We start from the raw sequence: 17,794 nt of genomic DNA on the forward strand, positions 1-17,794 counted from the left end.
GAATATAAAAAAAAGTGAAAGGGATTATAGGGGAAAGAGAAAATGAGTGAGAAAAATTAGAGAGGGTGACAAAACATTACAGACTCCTAACTCTGGGATACGAACAAGGGGTAATGGAAGAGAAAGTGGGCAGGGGGATGGGGTGACTGGATGACAGGCACTAAGGGGGGCAATTGACAGGATGAGCACATACTATATGTTGGCAAACCGAACTCCAATTAAAAAAACAACAACAACAACAACAAAACCCAAACCAAACCAAAACAAGAATGTAAGGAAACTGAATTCCACAAAGAGGCCTTCATAGAAGAAAAGAGGCCTCTGATTGCCTTTATCCCTGGCAGATGGACAGAGGGGCAAAGGAAGACAAACCCAAAGACCCAAAGACCCGATTAGGAAACACTAGAAGAAACTCTAAGGGATCTTTAAGGTTTGTCAGTAGGCCTGCTTGACCCAAGCTGAGAATTCCATGCAGCCCAAACCACTATGGCTGGGGAGAGTAAGCAAAAAGGGGCTGAGAGAAAAGGCCAGAAAGTGGAAATACCCTTGGAGGCACCCCCAAAGGCAAAGGGCAAAGCCTTCTAAAGTCAGGGAGCCTGCAGGACAGCTCAGGGCAAACCAATCCAAGGGTCTCTATAGTATACTTCCAGGAACCAGGCCTGAGAGCCGAGAGAAATCTCTCTAAGGCTCTCTGGAAGGAGAGAGATCTCCCAGACAAGAAAAGTAGCCGAGGGAAGCCTGGAGAGCAAAGAGGATGCCCAGGAGCCCAAACAGCTGACTCTCCGGCCCTTCAAAAGGGTTTGGAAAACCAAGGAGAGGCAGTAAAGCACAAAGAGAAAAGGGACGCCAGAGAAAGAGAGAGAGAAAAAAATCTGGTTTTCAATTCACCTTCCGCTGAATCTTTCCTAGAGGACCAAGCAAATGCAGATAAGCGCTCGTTCCTACAGAGGACGCTGGCTCAGAGAAATGTGCTCAAGATAAGAAATATGATCCTTTAGCTCTTATTTTTAAATTCAAAACCGAATTTATAAATTGCATACTGCAAAACAAATACATAAATAGTCGATCAGCCTCGTCGATAGAGCTCTTTTTTCTCCAACAGAAAAAAAGAAGAGAAAACGTGTCTTTCGAGTGTGACTCAGATACACGTTTGCATAAAGTGCAGCTGGGGGGTGGTCAGTCAGAAGAGAGCCGAGAGGGCTGCAGGGTCCCACCGAGACAAGATACGGCCCCCACGCCGGACGCGCCCTGGTCCCGCCTCTCCGGTGGCCGCTGCGGGGTGTCTCAGTGCCCTGGGGCGGGAGGGCTCCGACGCTCCCACGGTCCCCGCCCCCGCCGACGCCGGCCCCGCGCTCGGGCTCCACCTCGCGTCCCGCCAGCATCACTTCGGCTCCAGACCCGGACGCCAAGGATTGCGGGTGCGGGAGCGCGGGAGGCTCTTTTCCCTTTCCCTAACCTTCCGCGCAGTAAGACGCCGGTGGAACTTGGCTGGGTGTGACTTTAAAAGATTTAAGTCAAGCAGAGGCGCCCGAGTGGCCGGTTAGCTCAGTTGGTTAGAGCGTGGTGCTAATAACGCCAAGGTCGCGGGTTCGATCCCCGTACGGGCCACGCACTTGTTTTTCCTTTCCGGTCCGGTACGCCCTACAGTCTGCCTTACACCCAGGGACCGGGCCTCTGCTGAGCAGAGTGTTTGGGAGCTTCGGGTATTTGAACAAAGGAGTGGGGTCCCGGAGCGCAGAGGGGGCGGTACTGCCTCTCGGGAGGGGCCGGAGGGGCGCTCGGAGCGTGCTTTGCTCGCCTGGGGCGACGTGCTGACGCCGTGCAGGATACCGGGAGCGGGCGGCCCGCGCCGGGGGAACCGTCCCCACGAGCCCCGGGTACCGGTGCCACCCGTGCCGCGCACTGCTCGAGCTCTGCAGTCTCGTGGACGCAGCGCGGCGGTGGGGGGCGGGGGAGAGTGGGCGGAGCCTCGGGCCGCCCCGGGTCCTAGCGCACGTCCCGTCCTCCTCGGGACCCTCCCCGCCCTCTGCCACCTGCTGCCCCAAGGCCCTCGCACTGCCCCGCGGGCTGCCAACCTGCTCTGCTCTCCCTCTTGTTCCAGAGCCGCGAGAGTGACATTGGCCACACGGGTGGAATAATAATGTAATAAGAAGTGTATCAAGCGTGCTGGGGACGTAGGCGATGCTCAGGGAATCCAAGACAGTGGGGCTGCGTCTGGGGGAGTCAGTGATGCATCGTTCACGTCAAGAACAGTGAGTGACAAGATCGAAATTAAAGTCTGAAAAACCTGTTTAAAATATTAATAAAGGATACCTGCTTCTCAATGGTAAATACCATGACTTCAGGTTCGAAGTACAAGGACTGGCCAAGGCCTTTGCTGACTTGGAGGATGAAGGGGCAGCGGCCACGGGACGCGGACCCGCCTGGACACTGAGCTCTCCATGCGCTGGCAGCCTGCCAGGACACGGCCCTCTCCGCCCCGCACCTGCCGCGGGAACCGGGGCCCTGCGACACCTGCACGCCAGCCCCATGAGCCCACCCTCACCCCCGGTTTTGTTTTTTCTTGGATAAGGTAAAACCTTCACGTGGTCAGTATCTAAATGGGTGCTCCCCCCACCTGTCCGCTTTTCAGCACTACTCCCTTATGTCACTTCTCACCAGGGTCTCCCCTATATTACTCCTATTCCTAATTCACCTGTATGCTCCTGGATTTTCTTTAGGCATGGACACGTACATATGAAAATAAATGTTCTCTTCCTAGTTAAGTGAAATGTCACATTTACACACTATTCTGCAGCCTGCTTTTTTCAATTCATGTACCTTGGAGGTGTCTCTCCATCAGCATATACCGAGCTGTCGAACAGCATACTTACTATTATATACTGTACAGAAACAGCCTATTTTCAATTGGGTTGGTCCAATTAGCCAGAAGTTGCATCTGAACTTTTAATTTCCTCTTACTCCTGACTCAGGAAGTCTACAAGTAGGGCTGGAGAGAGGGTAGAAAGAGGACACCTGTAATTATATGTTGTGATTAAAACACTTTCTGTGTGAAACCATTTGATCTTTCAGGTGATGCTAAAGTAGGAGCTCCAAAGCATACTGTCAATCAAAGGAAATTCTATATAGATATGTTCAAAGATGATTTTCAGAAAAAGGTAAAGCTGTGATTCAGATATACAAATGAGCATGTCGTGAGGCAATAAGATATTTCCAATCATTTTAGTTCACAAAAGCAAAGTCCGGTAAATGGTTATGGCTCGGGGCACAGATTAAGAGGAGAGAGAGAGAGCTTTTTTGTAGATCTAGACGAGAGAGCTGAACAGCATCAGCAGTATTCCAGACATACACCACAGTCATCCCTCATCCAGGCCTCTGTAATTACTTGCTCCACCAGATCTTGAGCTAACAGTTGTAAGGGTATGGAAATTATTTTGTTTATATAGGGAAAAGTGCCCTTCTCCTATCTCCCTGTTCTTTGCAGGTTTCCTTGGATATCTAGAGACTTTGAGTCCTTCCTGGAATTTTCAGAATGGAGATGCATATCTCTGTGGGTTAAGTTCAGTTTTAAGTTTTTAAGGTGGGCCAGATAACCTCTAGCTATGTAAACACGTACCTCCAGAATTAGGCCAGGAGTCTTCCAGGAGATTTATGGGATACTCAAAGGGTGCAGCCTCTTGCTTCTCAAGCAGATTTAGAGAAGTCAATATTCTTTCTTCAGCTTTGCTATATAAACAATGAGTGAGAGTTCCTCATAGTTTTGTCGTCACTTTTGTGTTACCTTATATACATGTAAATATGCTAATCCTTCATAAAGCGTGTTCTCTCTCTTCTATTGATAAGGTAGCATCTTTCTGCTGGCAGAGGTGTTTTATTTCCCCAACACAGTTTCATGAACCCATGTGCTTCTTGAGCAGAATTCTGGAAATACAGACTCAGTAGAATGGTTATGGTCTTAAAGTTGTTGAAGTTATGCCATTTGGAGTCTGCGACCAAGTGTATCCAGTGCTGTAGTCTCTTCCTGTAAAGCTTTGAGACAGTCTTTCTTTGTGGAAGATGAAGCTGATTGCAGGTGCTTTCCCAACAAAATGAAAAAATATATATATATATACACATATGTATGTATGTATATATATATGACAAGATTTTAAATGGTTGTAATTGATTTATTACTTATAATTTCCAAAGGTGAAAGGGCTGCTGAGAATTTATAACAAGAATTCCACCACTAACAAGGAATTTTGGTTGTTTCTGTGGCATGCAAAAGAAGCTAACAAAGCCAATCCAAAATAAGTTTTGGACAAAATAGCCACAGACATAATGACCTATCATATTTTTAAAGAAGATAGAAAACACTGCATCTAATTTAGAGAAGTGGATGAATGTAATTTCAACAGAGAAAAAAATCTCAAAATGAACATATGATAATCCTGAGACATTAAATACCATAAATATACAAGACACCTAGTAAGAATATGCCAAGAGTATGTCAACAATATGAAGCAAAGAGACTTGGCAAGTCTGGAGTAGGTCCTACATATTTATATATTAATAAGGCTTATCAATAATTAATAAATGATGCAAATCCTCAATTAAAATTCAGTAGCCCAGAAGATGCTAGATTCAAATTAAAAAAGTAAAGTTGCGACCAAGTTAACATTAAAAAAAATAGCTGGAATTATGACTGATTATACTCTACCCTGTTGTCTACTATCAGGCAAAACAACACTGGACTTTATACATTGAGAGAAACATGTCATGGACAGTAAAAGCATTGACAAATCTCCAGGAATGTCCCATCCAGTGTACAATTTCTGAAATACTTATGTTAACATTTTAGCCATGCATAATTTGACTCAGAGAAGACTAAATCTTTCTCCTCCTCTTCTTCTTCTTCCTCTACTTCCTTCTGGCATCCCTTCTGATTTTCAAGTCTTTCTGTACAACTTGTCAACAGTAACATATCAAATAGCCCTGGTTTTTGCAGGGCGAGAGAACAAATCTTTAAGATTTTCCAGGTGCCTTCTGCCAAGTCTCGAAGACAATCATAGGTGAAAAAGGTACCTTGAAAGTTTTATTGTACATTTAGGATTTGCTTTGGGGAAGGCAAAAATTAAAAGCTGTTAGGACACTTGAACACAAGAGAGGAATCAGATCATGGCTGCTGGAGAAAATACTTGACTACTTGTTCCAAAGTTACAATAAAGCATTTAAAAATAAGCATAGAAGGTAATGTGATTATAAAGAACTGTAGCTCATTCCTCAGTGAAAAGCCTTTGTTTTCTTCAATAATTAAAGACAGCACAGTCAGCATAAACTATAAAAGGTCATTCTGCTAAAATACAGAATATTTGATGTCCAAGAAGATTACACAAGGGGAAACCAAAAGGAACCCTATCCTATTACAGGTGAAAGCAATAAGCAGTAAACCAAACAAGCAAACACATCAAAATTAAGCAAACTTCCTACATTTTAATACACTTCATGGCTTTTCAAACTCAGGTATTATAAATGAAGATAAATAAACTTAATTTTCAAATTTGGCCTTCATTATGCTCTTCCCCATTGCAGAAAAATTTGACACTGACTGGCTCCAGGAGTCAGCAATAAGTCATCACTATAGTCTCCAGTAGGAAGTAATTTCCTACTAGTGCCAGGCTGTTATCAACATAGATTGTGTTTAACTTTGTTATCTTCAAATGAATGAATAAGAATTGTAAAAATCTGTGTTGGAATTGTTTGTAATGGAACAAGCATTCGAGTTTGTAACTGAGGTACCTAAACCTCTGAGACACAGTTTAGCGAGTTGTTTACCGGGTTTCTCAACAGCAGCTTTCCATTGTAGAGGCTCAGAGATACCAGACGTCTGACTGTTCTCCCAGGTGAATCAACTGGCCCATTGAAGCACCAAAGCAAGGAACAGGAGGCTCTTGAGGTGTACTCATCAGTTTGAGAAATATTCCACCAGTTCCAGAATATAAATAAATGGATAAGCAAACAAACCATTGAAAAATATATTTCAGGATTTGACATCTAAATCTGTTTAAAACCCAAGGCAACTTCTTATAAACTACCAGATATCCTTATTTTCAAAAATTTTTTTCCTTTTATTTGCAGCCTTTTCATTTATTTTGATCTGCCTGTCTTGCTTTCTTGGGTTTGTTTTAATCATTATCTTTCTAAGAAGATTTCATGTCAACCTACTATTAAAAAAAAATCTTCACTAAATCTACTATCTCGCAAACCTTAAAATGTTGGCATCATATGTTCTGTCTCATGTTCTGTGGTTTCTCCCAACTCTCTCCCTCCTTCTCTTCCTAATTTGGCAGAAGAAATAGGAGAGAGGGTTCAGCCTCCCTATCCATCAACCAGGCTGTGAGGGTGGCCTGGGGAAGGGAATAACAGGGAAGCCTCCCTCTGATCTTTGTGAGTTTGGAGCCACCAACAGTGTTATGCTGGCGGGTCTGGCTCCTGATCTGTGTGCTCCACTTCAGACAAGGGATTGGCAGGTACCTGAGAGCGTATCTCTTCCTCCCTGACGTTTTGGTAAGTAGAAGGCAGGAGTAACACTTTAATATATGATCTATGGGTCTAAAGGCATTATCAACTTCCCTGGATTTAGTTTTTGCAAAGAGAGAACACTGCAGTATTTAAGTTATGTGAGGCTTGTACCTGAGGGAAGAGGAAAGATGATTTCCCGTCTGCTTTTCTGAGATCTTAACTGAGACTCCCTTAATGAAAGATTAAGAAGAGAAAAACAAACCGAGATTTGGCAACATGCTTACCTTGAGTATAGGTGGGAGCCCCCTGGGGAAAGATGAATAATTGTCCAGGTGGCTCAAAATTCCAGCTCATATACCACCTTTCACAAAGGACAATAAATCTGTAGTGAAATGATGGAACCAAGAAAGGCAGAGTCAGGCCGAGGGAGGAGATAAAAACTAAAGTTTGTTATTTCCTTTCCAGGCTGATAGGGCCTAAAGTTGTCTCTGGAGATTAACCTTTGTCTTTCTCAGGAGAGAGGGAAGAAGGGACCTCTTTGTAAACTTCTGTCCTGCTTCCAGGCAGGTAGGGGGAGGACAGAGAGCTTTTGGGGAAATCTGCTTTTCTCACTTGGTTTCAGCTCACAATAATCCTTAAGTCAAAGCGGCACATTTTGGGGTGGTATCACCTGTTACCCTTCACCACCATCTTTGTTCACATTCCTTTGGAAGTTGGGAGTCACAGAACTGCTATGAATCCAAGGAAAATGAAATCAGGTTTACTGTGGAGTGTTAATGGGATTTCAGGCACGGTGCAGGACAGTTTAAAGACAGGGACTCTCAAGGAACTCCAATCGTGACCTCTGGAATCTCTTTCCATAAAACCAAAAGGCCCATTGTGTAGGCCAGTGCTACATGTACGTTTTAGCTTCTGAACTACAGTATCACTTCAGATTCAGGAAGGTGGTTGTCCGTTTGTGATTTATTTTTTCCAAATGTTACTGAGCTTCAATCTTGCCCCTTGCACTCAGTGGCTTGTCTGATGCACAGAGGTGACAGTTCTTAGGGTTGACCTAAACCAGAGTGGTGAGAGTGTCTTTCCCCCACCCCATGCTCTCTTACTTGTTCTCATAAAATATGAGTCTGACTCAAACCAGATGCCATGGCTTGTGAATTTGTCTTACACTGACAACCAAACTCCCTCATTTAGCTGAAAATGTTGGCTGTCACACTTTCAGAGATCACACACTGAACTTCCAAGACAAAATGTGAGATGCTGCTTCCTATCACCTACTGCAAGATAACTGTCGCTGGGTTCCTAACCTCCTCTTACCTATCATCAGCAAACCCATTGCTGTGATCAACTATGGAAATGTTACTCATTTTCCCTTCATCCCAGTCTCTCATCATGTGATGCAATCATCTAGCAAGAGACTTCTCAGTTGGAATAACAACTGAACACAGCATTTACTTGCCATATAAACTCTTCAAGGCATCTCCAACATATTCCATGGTAACCACACTGTTGAAAATGAAAAGGAAACAAAGAAGGCCCCGCTGGGATTCGAACCCAGGATCTCCTGTTTACTAGACAGGCGCTTTGACCAGCTAAGCCACAGAGCCCTTTTTTGTGTTTATGTTCAGTTATATCATATTTATACCATTTTCTGTGAAATGTAGCAATTTGTCAGCAATTTACTCAATTTTTTGACAAAGAAAAGATATCTCTGTTTCTGAGCTTTTACTAAAACGGTTACTTCAACATTTAAAACGTGCGTTCTTCAATATAAAGTTTTAAAAATTTCAAATTAAAAAAATTAAATACCTATTTCATGGAGAATGTCACCATCTAGAGGAAATATTGGATATTGCAACACCATTTATTTATTTATTTATTTATTTATTTATTTATTTATTTATTTATTTATTTATTTTCTCCTTTAATTCATTTATTTTGTCCACAAATGTTGAGTCACTAATTTATGTTGGGTACTTTTCGAAGATAGAACAGTGCTTTGTGAGTGGTGAGGGCATATGCATTCGTTGGGCATCCACAAAGGGCAGGGTTCTGGCGGGGTGAGACTTCCTTGGGACAGATCCTCTGTGTACCTCCTTTCCTCTGGACATCTTGGGACTCTTGCCGGCCAGTCTAGCCTGTGTATAACCTCTTTGTCCTTTCGTACAACACCTTACTGTTTATGCATTCCCTTTGTCCTCAGGTCCTGCTGCCATTCTTCTCCTTATATAAGCTAATTTGTTTATCATACATCATTTCGATATGCATCTTTTTGTAAAGTTGACATTCTGTGCACAAATATAAATTTACATAAATGGCATATTATATATTTTTACATCTTTTGAAAACATTATGACTTTAAGATCCATCAAAATTGTCCTGTGTATACCTAAATCACTGCTTCTCTCTGCTCTATAAAATCCCATGGTGGGCACTCATGATACATTTCCTTTCTTCTGTCCCAATGATGGGTTCACAAGTTCCAAATAACACCACCTTTTCATCTACCCCTGCTATGTACTTGTTTGAGAATTTCATTGGGGTATAGGAACAGAATGGCTAACTGATCCCACTTTATTCTCCAGTCCACACTCCACCAGCTGTATGTGCCCCTTTACCTTTGTCCATGCTCAACATTATTGATTCAGCTTTCTAATTTGTAATCTAACCTTTTACTGTAGAGTAATGAATCTCCTATTTTTATTTGCATTTATGCTTTCTAAAGATTTTGAGCATCTGTTTATATGTCTGTTAGCCATTGGCACTGCATCTTATGACATTCACTCTTTTCTTATAATTTGCCTATGTTGTTATTGAGGTTGATATGTCTTCCATGTTGATGCACAGGGGGCTATGTTGTGTATTGTGGTTATTGGGCTACTGTGAATTTTAGATCTTGCAATATCATCTCCCATTGTGTTACCTGTCTGTTGACTTGTCAGTGGAGGAACTTAATGACAGATCTTTGATTTTGTTAAGGATTTATCTTCCCTCCCACCTCATGGATTGTACTTTTGAGGTTGTTTAAAGGGTCTTTCTCTGTTACTAAGTTAAAAAATGTCCTCTGTAAAAAAAAAATGTGTAGATTTTCTTTTTCACATTTGAGATGTTGATCATCTAGTACACTAGGTAAGTGTATTGGTTTTTTATATGACAGTCTGTTGGAAATATGTTTTTTGGTTCTCAAAGCGTTGGTTTGGTAAGGGTCTCCAAGATGTGTGGTTGGTCATGTAATGTCCTACACTTCCTTTATCTTAACTTCTTCACATTTTCAGGCAATTATGTATTTAATAAAATCATGCATTTTTTTCCTGTTAGAATATCTATCTGCAAGGTCAGGGAGAATCCAGTTATTTCCTAATACCCAGTACAAGTCATAGCATGGAAAGAATGTATTTTAATTTAAAAATTACTTGAATTATATTTTATGAATTTCCCATTGTATAACCTTCCAAGGATTTGTTTTTTGTTTTTGTAAGCCTGAGCCGATGTTTCATGGACCGATAAAGTCAATCCTAGGCTTCCCAAACTGTGAACAAGTATTTTGGTTCTTATAAGAAAATGATATGAGAATACAAATTCTAAGTTGCTGTGATAGATGAGTGGGCAAGGTTCTGAACTTAAAGTTTGCATGAGTCCAATCTTTGCTTGTGGCAAATAATCTTATCTTCTAATATGTCCTTTTCAATATAAACTGGAAACCTCTCTTGTTGGTTCCAGAAAATCTATGAATTTCTATTTTGTCTTCAGGCAATTTGATTATCTTTCTGTCTCCTGTAATCCTGCACTTTACCACCAGAACTTGGGGGAAAAAAATCCTATTAGGTAGTGTTTACTAGGTGCACAATTATATGTTTCTACCCTGGTCTTAGCCCACCATGGATTTGGCATAAGCGCCCAAGTCCATCAGTTTCTAAGGCTACTGTAATGTTATCCTAAGCAAAGATGTAAACCGAGGTCTCAGGTAACACAAAGGAACACGTGGCCCATGAACAACCTCCTGAGCTTTGTGGCTCTCAGCAGTGACTTGACTTTCAAAAGTCTCCCAACTCTTCTCCAAAGCTCTAGAGACCAGAGCACAGAGTTCGAAGGAGACCCAGACCCATGTTGTGTCACAGTCAGGAAGAAACAGAGAGAAATTGTGTAAGGGAGGTAAAATTTCTCTCCTACATGTTTAGGGTTTCTGGCCAGACCTAAGAATTAAACTGACATAAAATAGATCAATATGAGAAAAACACACACATTTCATTAAGTGATTTTTACATGGACATGGAGGCCCTCAGGAGAAAAACAAAGGCTCAGACCAGCAGTTAGAGTCCATTGCTTACATAGTAGGCTGTGCCAACATCCTGAAAAGGTGACAAGACAAAGGGGTTGGGTTAGGACAGTGAATTGTGGACAAGGGTCCAGGAAGATAAGGGTTAGTTTCAGCAGGGTTTCTGTACAGATTTCTCCTGGCCTGGAAGCCCTGGCTCTGGTGATAAGAAGGCTTCCTTCCTCCTGGGACCGGGAGGGGGCACCTTTGCCACGGGTATTGTACCTCTTGCTTCGGGGAAGTAAAAGGAAGATTAAGAGTGCTCTTCTTTCTACCTATTGTTTTTCAAGTGCCTTTAACTCAATATAAGCAGTATGCCAGAGCTGCACATTTTGGGATGGCATGCTCTGAACCCCGATCGTTGAAAACATGTATTCGTGTCCCTCCTTAATGCATACATATCCTAAGCTTAACTAGTGAGCAATCCCAACGGGCCAGCTCTGACCCCGTTGCAAATGAGGGGAGGTTACGACGGTGCAGCTAAGTTGGTTTGCAGCTCCCTCGACCTGCAGATGCATCTCCCCAGCACCCGGGACTCGCTGGGAAACGCAGGGAAGGTGCGCGCGCGCGGACGTTCTAACCGCTGCCCTGCTCTGCCCGCCTCGGGGCTCGGGTCTTTGAAAGTGGGGATGAACAGGAAGCGGTCTGGAAGGGTTCGAAGGGGCGCAAACCAAGGATGCGGTTTTACGGAAGTTTTTCGTAGTTTACGTGTTCGCAGATGACTTTACGGGAGGTTGTTTCAAGCTCGTGTGCAAGGGAGGCGCGCCGGGAACTCGGTTTCAAATGCCCTGCGTTTGAACACAGTCACAATTGGAAAAGTATAAACATTTTTCAACGTATTTTTCCAGAAACTTTTGTATTCGGAGACAGGGAGGCTCCTGCCGGCTTGCGGTTCCATAGTGTAGTGGTTATCACGTCTGCTTTACACGCAGAAGGTCCTGGGTTCGATCCCCAGTGGAACCAGATGCGGCTTCGCTTCTTTTTCCACCCAGGCTTGGAGGCAAACAGAGCGGGTTTGGTTTTGGGCTTATTTTCAGGGCTTTTCCTCTTCATTTCTTTTTGTAAAATTTAATGCTTTTTTTTTTTTCTATTTCCTTTGTCTTTTCTTTTTTTTTTTTTTTTTTTTTTTTAAGACTTCCGAGATTGCTGATAGAAAAACAGACTTGCGGATTGTTTGGGAGATGCATCTGCCTGCACCGCTCAGATGCAGGCGGGGTGTAGCATCAGGTGGTCACGGAAAATTAGTTTTGCTCCTGCCAACGTCCAGCCACTCTAAACAGTCAGAAAGAACCGCGCATCCAGGAAGTCTGAGTGCTCGAGACGCGGAGGCCACAGCACAGGTCCCTGGCCTGGGGGCACGGCACACGGCCGGTGGCTGCGGCTGTGCACTAACCAGACCCCTGCAGAGACCTCGCCCCCATACCGTGAGCCTTGTTGGAACCTCTTCAATTCCACTTCCACCCCCAGGGAGCCGGTGCCCTCCAAGGGTCCAAGCTGCCAGTCACCCTTCCAGTATCCCGCTCCGAGCCAGGAATAGGAAAGTCAGGATTCTTACCTGTTTGAAGATCATCTTACAGAAAGGTATTAAAAAACAGAAACAAAAAGTGACTTGAGGGCTAAGGGCTACATGGATGGGACCATGCTGAGAATAACCTGATGTACTCAGGGAGGTGGAGGCAGCACCAAATAATAGAACCGACAGATGTATCTAGCTGCATGAGGAAAGAGGCTCCTGTAAAGTAAAAATATACTATCAGAAATGGAAAATTCACTAAGTAGATCAGAAAGTGTGGCGATATTCTGGAATATCGAGCAAAAACAGTGCTGAAGGGGAGGGGAAAATTACAGTAGAGGAAAAGACTAGGATGTGTAATATCTAAATAATATTACTTCTAAAAATAAATAATAGGGAAAATGCAAGAAAGATAAACCTCAAAAAATCAGGTTCATATCACAACCCTAAAAAAAAAATTCTAGGCAGTCAGGGATGACTGACTATTTGGTCAAAAGGATAAAAATATCTGATCCTTGACTACTGAGGAAATTGAAAAGAATCTAAAACCTTCTAGAGAGGAGGTAAAACACAAGTCACATAAAGGATCAGTTAATAATAGAATAGTTGACTTTTCAAGGTTGACACTGGAAGCTGGAAGACAATGAAGCAGTGGTTTCCAATCTTAAAGCAGATGAAATCCACCCTAGATTCTATAAGAAAGTCGAATTTCCGTCAAGTATGAGCATAAAAGAGAGACACTTTCAAATGTACATTGCCTTGTCAAATTTACCTTTAGCACTCCCTTCCCCAGGATCTGTGTAAAAGTGAAATGAGACTTGAAACACAGAACATATGAAATATAAATACAGCATAAGCTGAGTGGAGGCACAGGCCAAGGTAACAGGAGCATCATGTGTTTGCTGAGGGTGCCAGACTGCAAGAGTTCAGAAATGTTTGGGGAAGAATTCTTTAAGGAGATAAAAAGTTGAGAGCAATTCAGATGTGCATAGAAATCCTCAAAAGAGACTTCAATAACTGGGGGATGAATCTGGGGTTCAAAAGATAAGATCTATTGACACCTGTGCAAATAAAAATAACATTATTCCATGTGGAGGTGCAATCATAGTCTGTTAGAACGATTTAAAATTGGAAAAGACTAGAATGAAAAGGAAGAAATAAAGAATCATTACTTGCAGATGATATGATATCTATAGAGAAAACAGAATCAATAAGTGTTTCAAATCAGTAAATGAATGTAGCACATTTGCTAGATACTGTTCATAATTTTAATTCAGAAGCATACAGAAAAAAAAGACTTGAAAAATTATACCTAAGAATTAATCTGATAAATTATGTATAATATTTACATAGGAAGAGTTATACAATATTATGGAAAGATACCAAAAACTGCTCAAGTAAATATAGAGCTGCATGGCATTAATAAGAACAGGAGCTTTATAAAATAAAAATGAAAAGTTTCTTTAAAATTATAGATGAAGTGAGTTCAATCAGAGTTCCAACAAATTCTAATACTTGGAAGGACTAGCGAGTTTTGGCTAACTGAATCATTTTTAAAAAGAAGAAAGAGATGGTAGAACCGCTTTCTCTCTTTTTATTTTTTTTATTTTTATTTTTTTTTATTTTTTTTATTTTTTTATTTTTATTTTTTTTCGCTTTCTCTCTTTTTAAAAAAAGATTTTATTATTAATTAATTTATTTATTTGGGTGGGAGAGAACAAATATGAGCAGGGGGAGAGGGAAAAGCAGACTCCCACCTGAGCATGGAGCATGCCAAGATGAGGCCCAGGACCCTGGAATCATGACCTGAGCCGAACAGACGCTTAAGAGACTGAGCCACCCAGGCACCCCTGAACTGGTTCCTCTTGTAAATACTACATGTACGGCCAAGGATAACAATGAATATATATGGTATTTCTGCAGAGGTATGTAAATAAACCCATGGAACAGAATGGATGGCACAATATAGAACTGAAGCAAATAATGAAGCCATCATATCTGACAGGTGGCAGGAGGTAATATCAACTAGTCATTAAGTCTGTAGACTCAATTATACATATTAGGAGGGGAAATCCATACTTTCAAATGTACATAAAAATGAATTACAGGCAGATCACAGGCTGAAACGTGAAAAGCAAAGATTGTAGATATTTTAGCTAAGGCGGTGGAGGACAAGTTCTAAAGTTTTTCTCAGTCACAGGTCTACCAAGAGCCGCGAGGTAGAAACCATAGAGTCATCATTTCTCTCTCTCCTCGTTGAGACTGCTTTTATCTGTTCTGCTCAGATTGGAGTTTGCTCTGGTCCCTCTGCCTGGAGGAGTCTGTCGTGCCCGCAGCCTCACCCTTGGAGTAAAGACTGAGAAGGCTGGAGGACACGCAGTAAGAAGGCCTTTCAAGGCCTGTGCAGGTTAAGATCAAAGTTTTATTCCTTAACCAAGTGTAAGGCTGCTTCTGATTAATGTCACCCTGAGCCGGGAGCTTTTCCTAGCTCTCCAGCTCATCCCTAGACCACCTATACATTTTCCAGCTTTCTTGACAGAGGTTCTCTGTGGGATTTAGTTATTCCCTGACTTCTGCTCCTCACTGACCAGGGAGTGCTTTCTCTTGTTTCTCCTGTTGTAAGCATTCTAAAATTCGAGCAGCCGTGGTAGTCTAACAGATGCTAGGGTGGCCTGGGTACAGACGGATTGCTGCACACTCGGGAGAAATTAATATTCAAAGCCCCTGCTTAGTGTGCTCCCTCTGGATTTCTACTCATGTTAAAAGAAAGTTTGTTGGACCTAAATCTTTCCTTGTCCTGATTCCTCAACTTGTAGCGGTTCTTCCAATGATCTACCTTTCTCCAGACCTCTCCCTGTGCCTTCCCCAAATTTATGGCCTATTATGGCAAACATCCAGGCCATGATCAGCTTTATAAACAGACTAGCTGAAATCTTGAAATAAACCTTAATCCTGAGGATAGACAAAACTCTTCCTGCCATGATCAGAATTAGCTTATCACTATCAAAATAGCACAAGATTGCAGTCATTTAAAAAAGATGTTGAGTTTTGCACCAGTGTTTGCAACATCACTACTATACAAAGGCCTTCTTCTATATAAGTAGCAATGTGATTTCTTATTTAACAATAACAGCAATGGCTTATTTGACCATGTTTTTGGTTTGTACCTCACTAAGGTAGTGCCATCATACATATTAGGTCCTTAACTCTTTAGAACAATTGTAAAAAGTGGTAATTCTCATTAACATCCACTGGGAGACAAAGAGGATAGTAGGATGCAGAGAAATGTAAAACCAGGTCATGAGTGCCATAGAGGAGGGCAGTCTTCTCTCTGCAAATGTGGTCGGTACATCTCATGTAAACGTACCATTTGGCACATGCTAAGCAAGCTCTATACTTTTTGAGTAGATCTATAGTGTAGGTCTTCTTTACCCCTTCATGCACCTGTCACTACAGATTAATTCAGTGCCAGATTCAGGATGCTAACCCTCTTACCAAGAAGTAGCTTCTAGGCCATAGTCCATGACTGCCTGCTACTCAGGCCAGTAAGAGGTGAAGAAAATATGTTCTAGAGAACTACAAGATTCAGGTGTTTGTCTCTGTTCTAAATCACACTTTCCTCATTCCCTGGTGGCAAAAGAGTGAACAGGCACTGGTCCTTCTGGGTCCATACATACTTGATTCCTATCCTCACCCATGTAAAACCAAGTAGAAAGAACACACATAAAAGAGTAGATGGGGCCCCTCCCATCCTCTTTCCACCATCTCTCCGAGCTGAGCTGCCACAATGGTGCGCATGAACGTCCTGGTGGATACTCTCAAGAGAATTAGCAATGCTGAAGAGAGAGGCAAACGCCAGATTCTTATTAGGCCATGCTCCAAAGTCCTAGTCTGATTTCTCACTGTGATGATGAAGCATGGTTATATTGGCAAATTTGAAATCATTGATGATCACAGAGCTGGGAAAATTGTTGTGAACCTCACAGGCAGGTTAAACAAGTGTGGAGTAATCAGCCCCAGATTTGATGTACAACTGAAAGATTTAGAAAAATGGCAGAATAACCTGCTCCCATCCCATCAGTTTGGTTTAATTGTACTGACAACCTCAGCTGGCATCATGGACCATGAAGAAGCAAGGCAAAAACACACAGGAGGGAAAATCCTGGGATTCTTTTGCTAAGGATGTAATTCATATATGCAAATAAAATGCCTCAATGGAAAAAAAAAAAGTAGATGTGATACAGGTGACCATGGTCAATAACTAGGAGTGGAGTTAAACCACTGGGGCTGCCAGAGGGAGGACATCCAAAGTATGACACTTCAGCTCAGTTACAATATCTCTGAAGGTTTGTGAGTGCGAGTTTCAGAATCTATGTCAGACCATTGGGGAAGGAATGGGGCAAGTTAAGCCTCAAGAAATGAAGATCTTCATGCTGATATTTCCAATAAACTGCTGAAAATATGAGAGAGAAAACAGAAGACAGTGTTTGTTGAGCATTTAAAATCTGCAAGACCCAGGGGATTTGAGATGCCACTTGTGTGTTGTCAGGGCGCTGTGCCATGGGAGAAGTAGGCTTCTGGAATTCTTTGGGGGTCTGCTTGTCTCCTTCCCACCACCTTCCATCTCAGGTCGGCTCTCCTCTACACGCACCTTACCTGGTCCCCTTGCCCCTTTCTAAATTGCTCTGGATGCTCAAAAGGATAGATATTTTTCTGAGCCATAATAATCTTCCCCCAAAATCTTTTCCAGTTTTCCCCAGAAGTTCACAATTCTTCAGCACTGGCCCAGCCACCACGATTTGTGGCATGTGTGATTCATAATCAGGCCTCTGTGTGCTAGAAAAGATTCCCACTATCAACCTGGCTGGGCATTGGGACGGTCATTCCCTCGCTCTTAAAAGGAAAAGACTTCTAGGTTTATTTTTATGACTTCGGTTTCCTCTTGGGACTTCGAGCCAGTGCCAACAGGACCGTGGGACTTGGGAATGGCTGGAGAGAGAAGCACTAAAAAGAGAGAGATACAAACCCAGAGCTTGGACTGGTGGCAGTGAAGGCATCCGGGTCCTCGGGTTCAGGTGACATTGGCATGGCAGGAAAAAAAAAAAGACATGGGGAAGCTTAAAACTCCTGCCGTGACTCGGATTCGAACCGAGGTTGCTGCGGCCACAACGCAGAGTACTAACCACTATACGATCACGGCGCGCCACCGGGAGCCACCCGCCCTGGGCCCTGCCTGGCTCCTCTCTGAGCAATATGAGCTTTTGTCGCCGAGAGAAACCTGCGCTTTGTCCTCCGTCTTCTCTTAGGACCGCCTACCTTGCTGACTGCCTCCCGCTTCCCATTCGTCCCCCTCCCTCATCTCTTCCCTCCTCCTCGCCCCTCCCCCTCCCCTCCTCCTCCTCCTCTGCTTCCCCCGGCCCCTCCTCGTCTCCCTCTCCCCCGCCTCCTCCTCTCCCCGATATTTCGCT

General features: G+C 42.9%; 1 long non-coding RNA gene, 4 other non-coding genes and 1 pseudogene across 5 annotated transcripts; 4 read left to right on the plus strand and 2 right to left on the minus strand.

Annotated features, from left to right (window-relative positions):
• The first annotated feature begins 1,320 nt into the window (after positions 1 to 1,320).
• LOC140625980 (uncharacterized) lies at positions 1,321 to 2,782 on the plus strand. Its single transcript, XR_012025228.1, has 3 exons — positions 1,321 to 1,418; positions 2,102 to 2,252; positions 2,346 to 2,782. It is a non-coding gene; the product is annotated as an uncharacterized lncRNA (long non-coding RNA).
• On the plus strand, positions 1,535 to 1,608 carry TRNAI-AAU (transfer RNA isoleucine (anticodon AAU)). Its single transcript has one exon. It is a non-coding gene; the product is annotated as a tRNA-Ile (tRNA).
• Positions 2,783 to 8,031: 5,249 nt separating the features above from the next.
• TRNAT-AGU (transfer RNA threonine (anticodon AGU)) lies at positions 8,032 to 8,105 on the minus strand. The gene has a single exon. It is a non-coding gene; the product is annotated as a tRNA-Thr (tRNA).
• Positions 8,106 to 11,703: 3,598 nt separating this feature from the next.
• On the plus strand, positions 11,704 to 11,776 carry TRNAV-UAC (transfer RNA valine (anticodon UAC)). The gene has a single exon. It is a non-coding gene; the product is annotated as a tRNA-Val (tRNA).
• Positions 11,777 to 16,110: 4,334 nt separating this feature from the next.
• Positions 16,111 to 16,592, plus strand: LOC140626190 (small ribosomal subunit protein uS8-like; annotated as a pseudogene).
• An 862-nt stretch (positions 16,593 to 17,454) lies between these two features.
• TRNAH-GUG (transfer RNA histidin (anticodon GUG)) lies at positions 17,455 to 17,526 on the minus strand. The gene has a single exon. It is a non-coding gene; the product is annotated as a tRNA-His (tRNA).
• Positions 17,527 to 17,794: the final 268 nt, after the last annotated feature.

The sequence above is a fragment of the Canis lupus genome, chromosome 37 (genome assembly GCF_048164855.1).
Source record: "Canis lupus baileyi chromosome 37, mCanLup2.hap1, whole genome shotgun sequence".
NCBI lineage: Eukaryota > Metazoa > Chordata > Mammalia > Carnivora > Canidae > Canis > Canis lupus.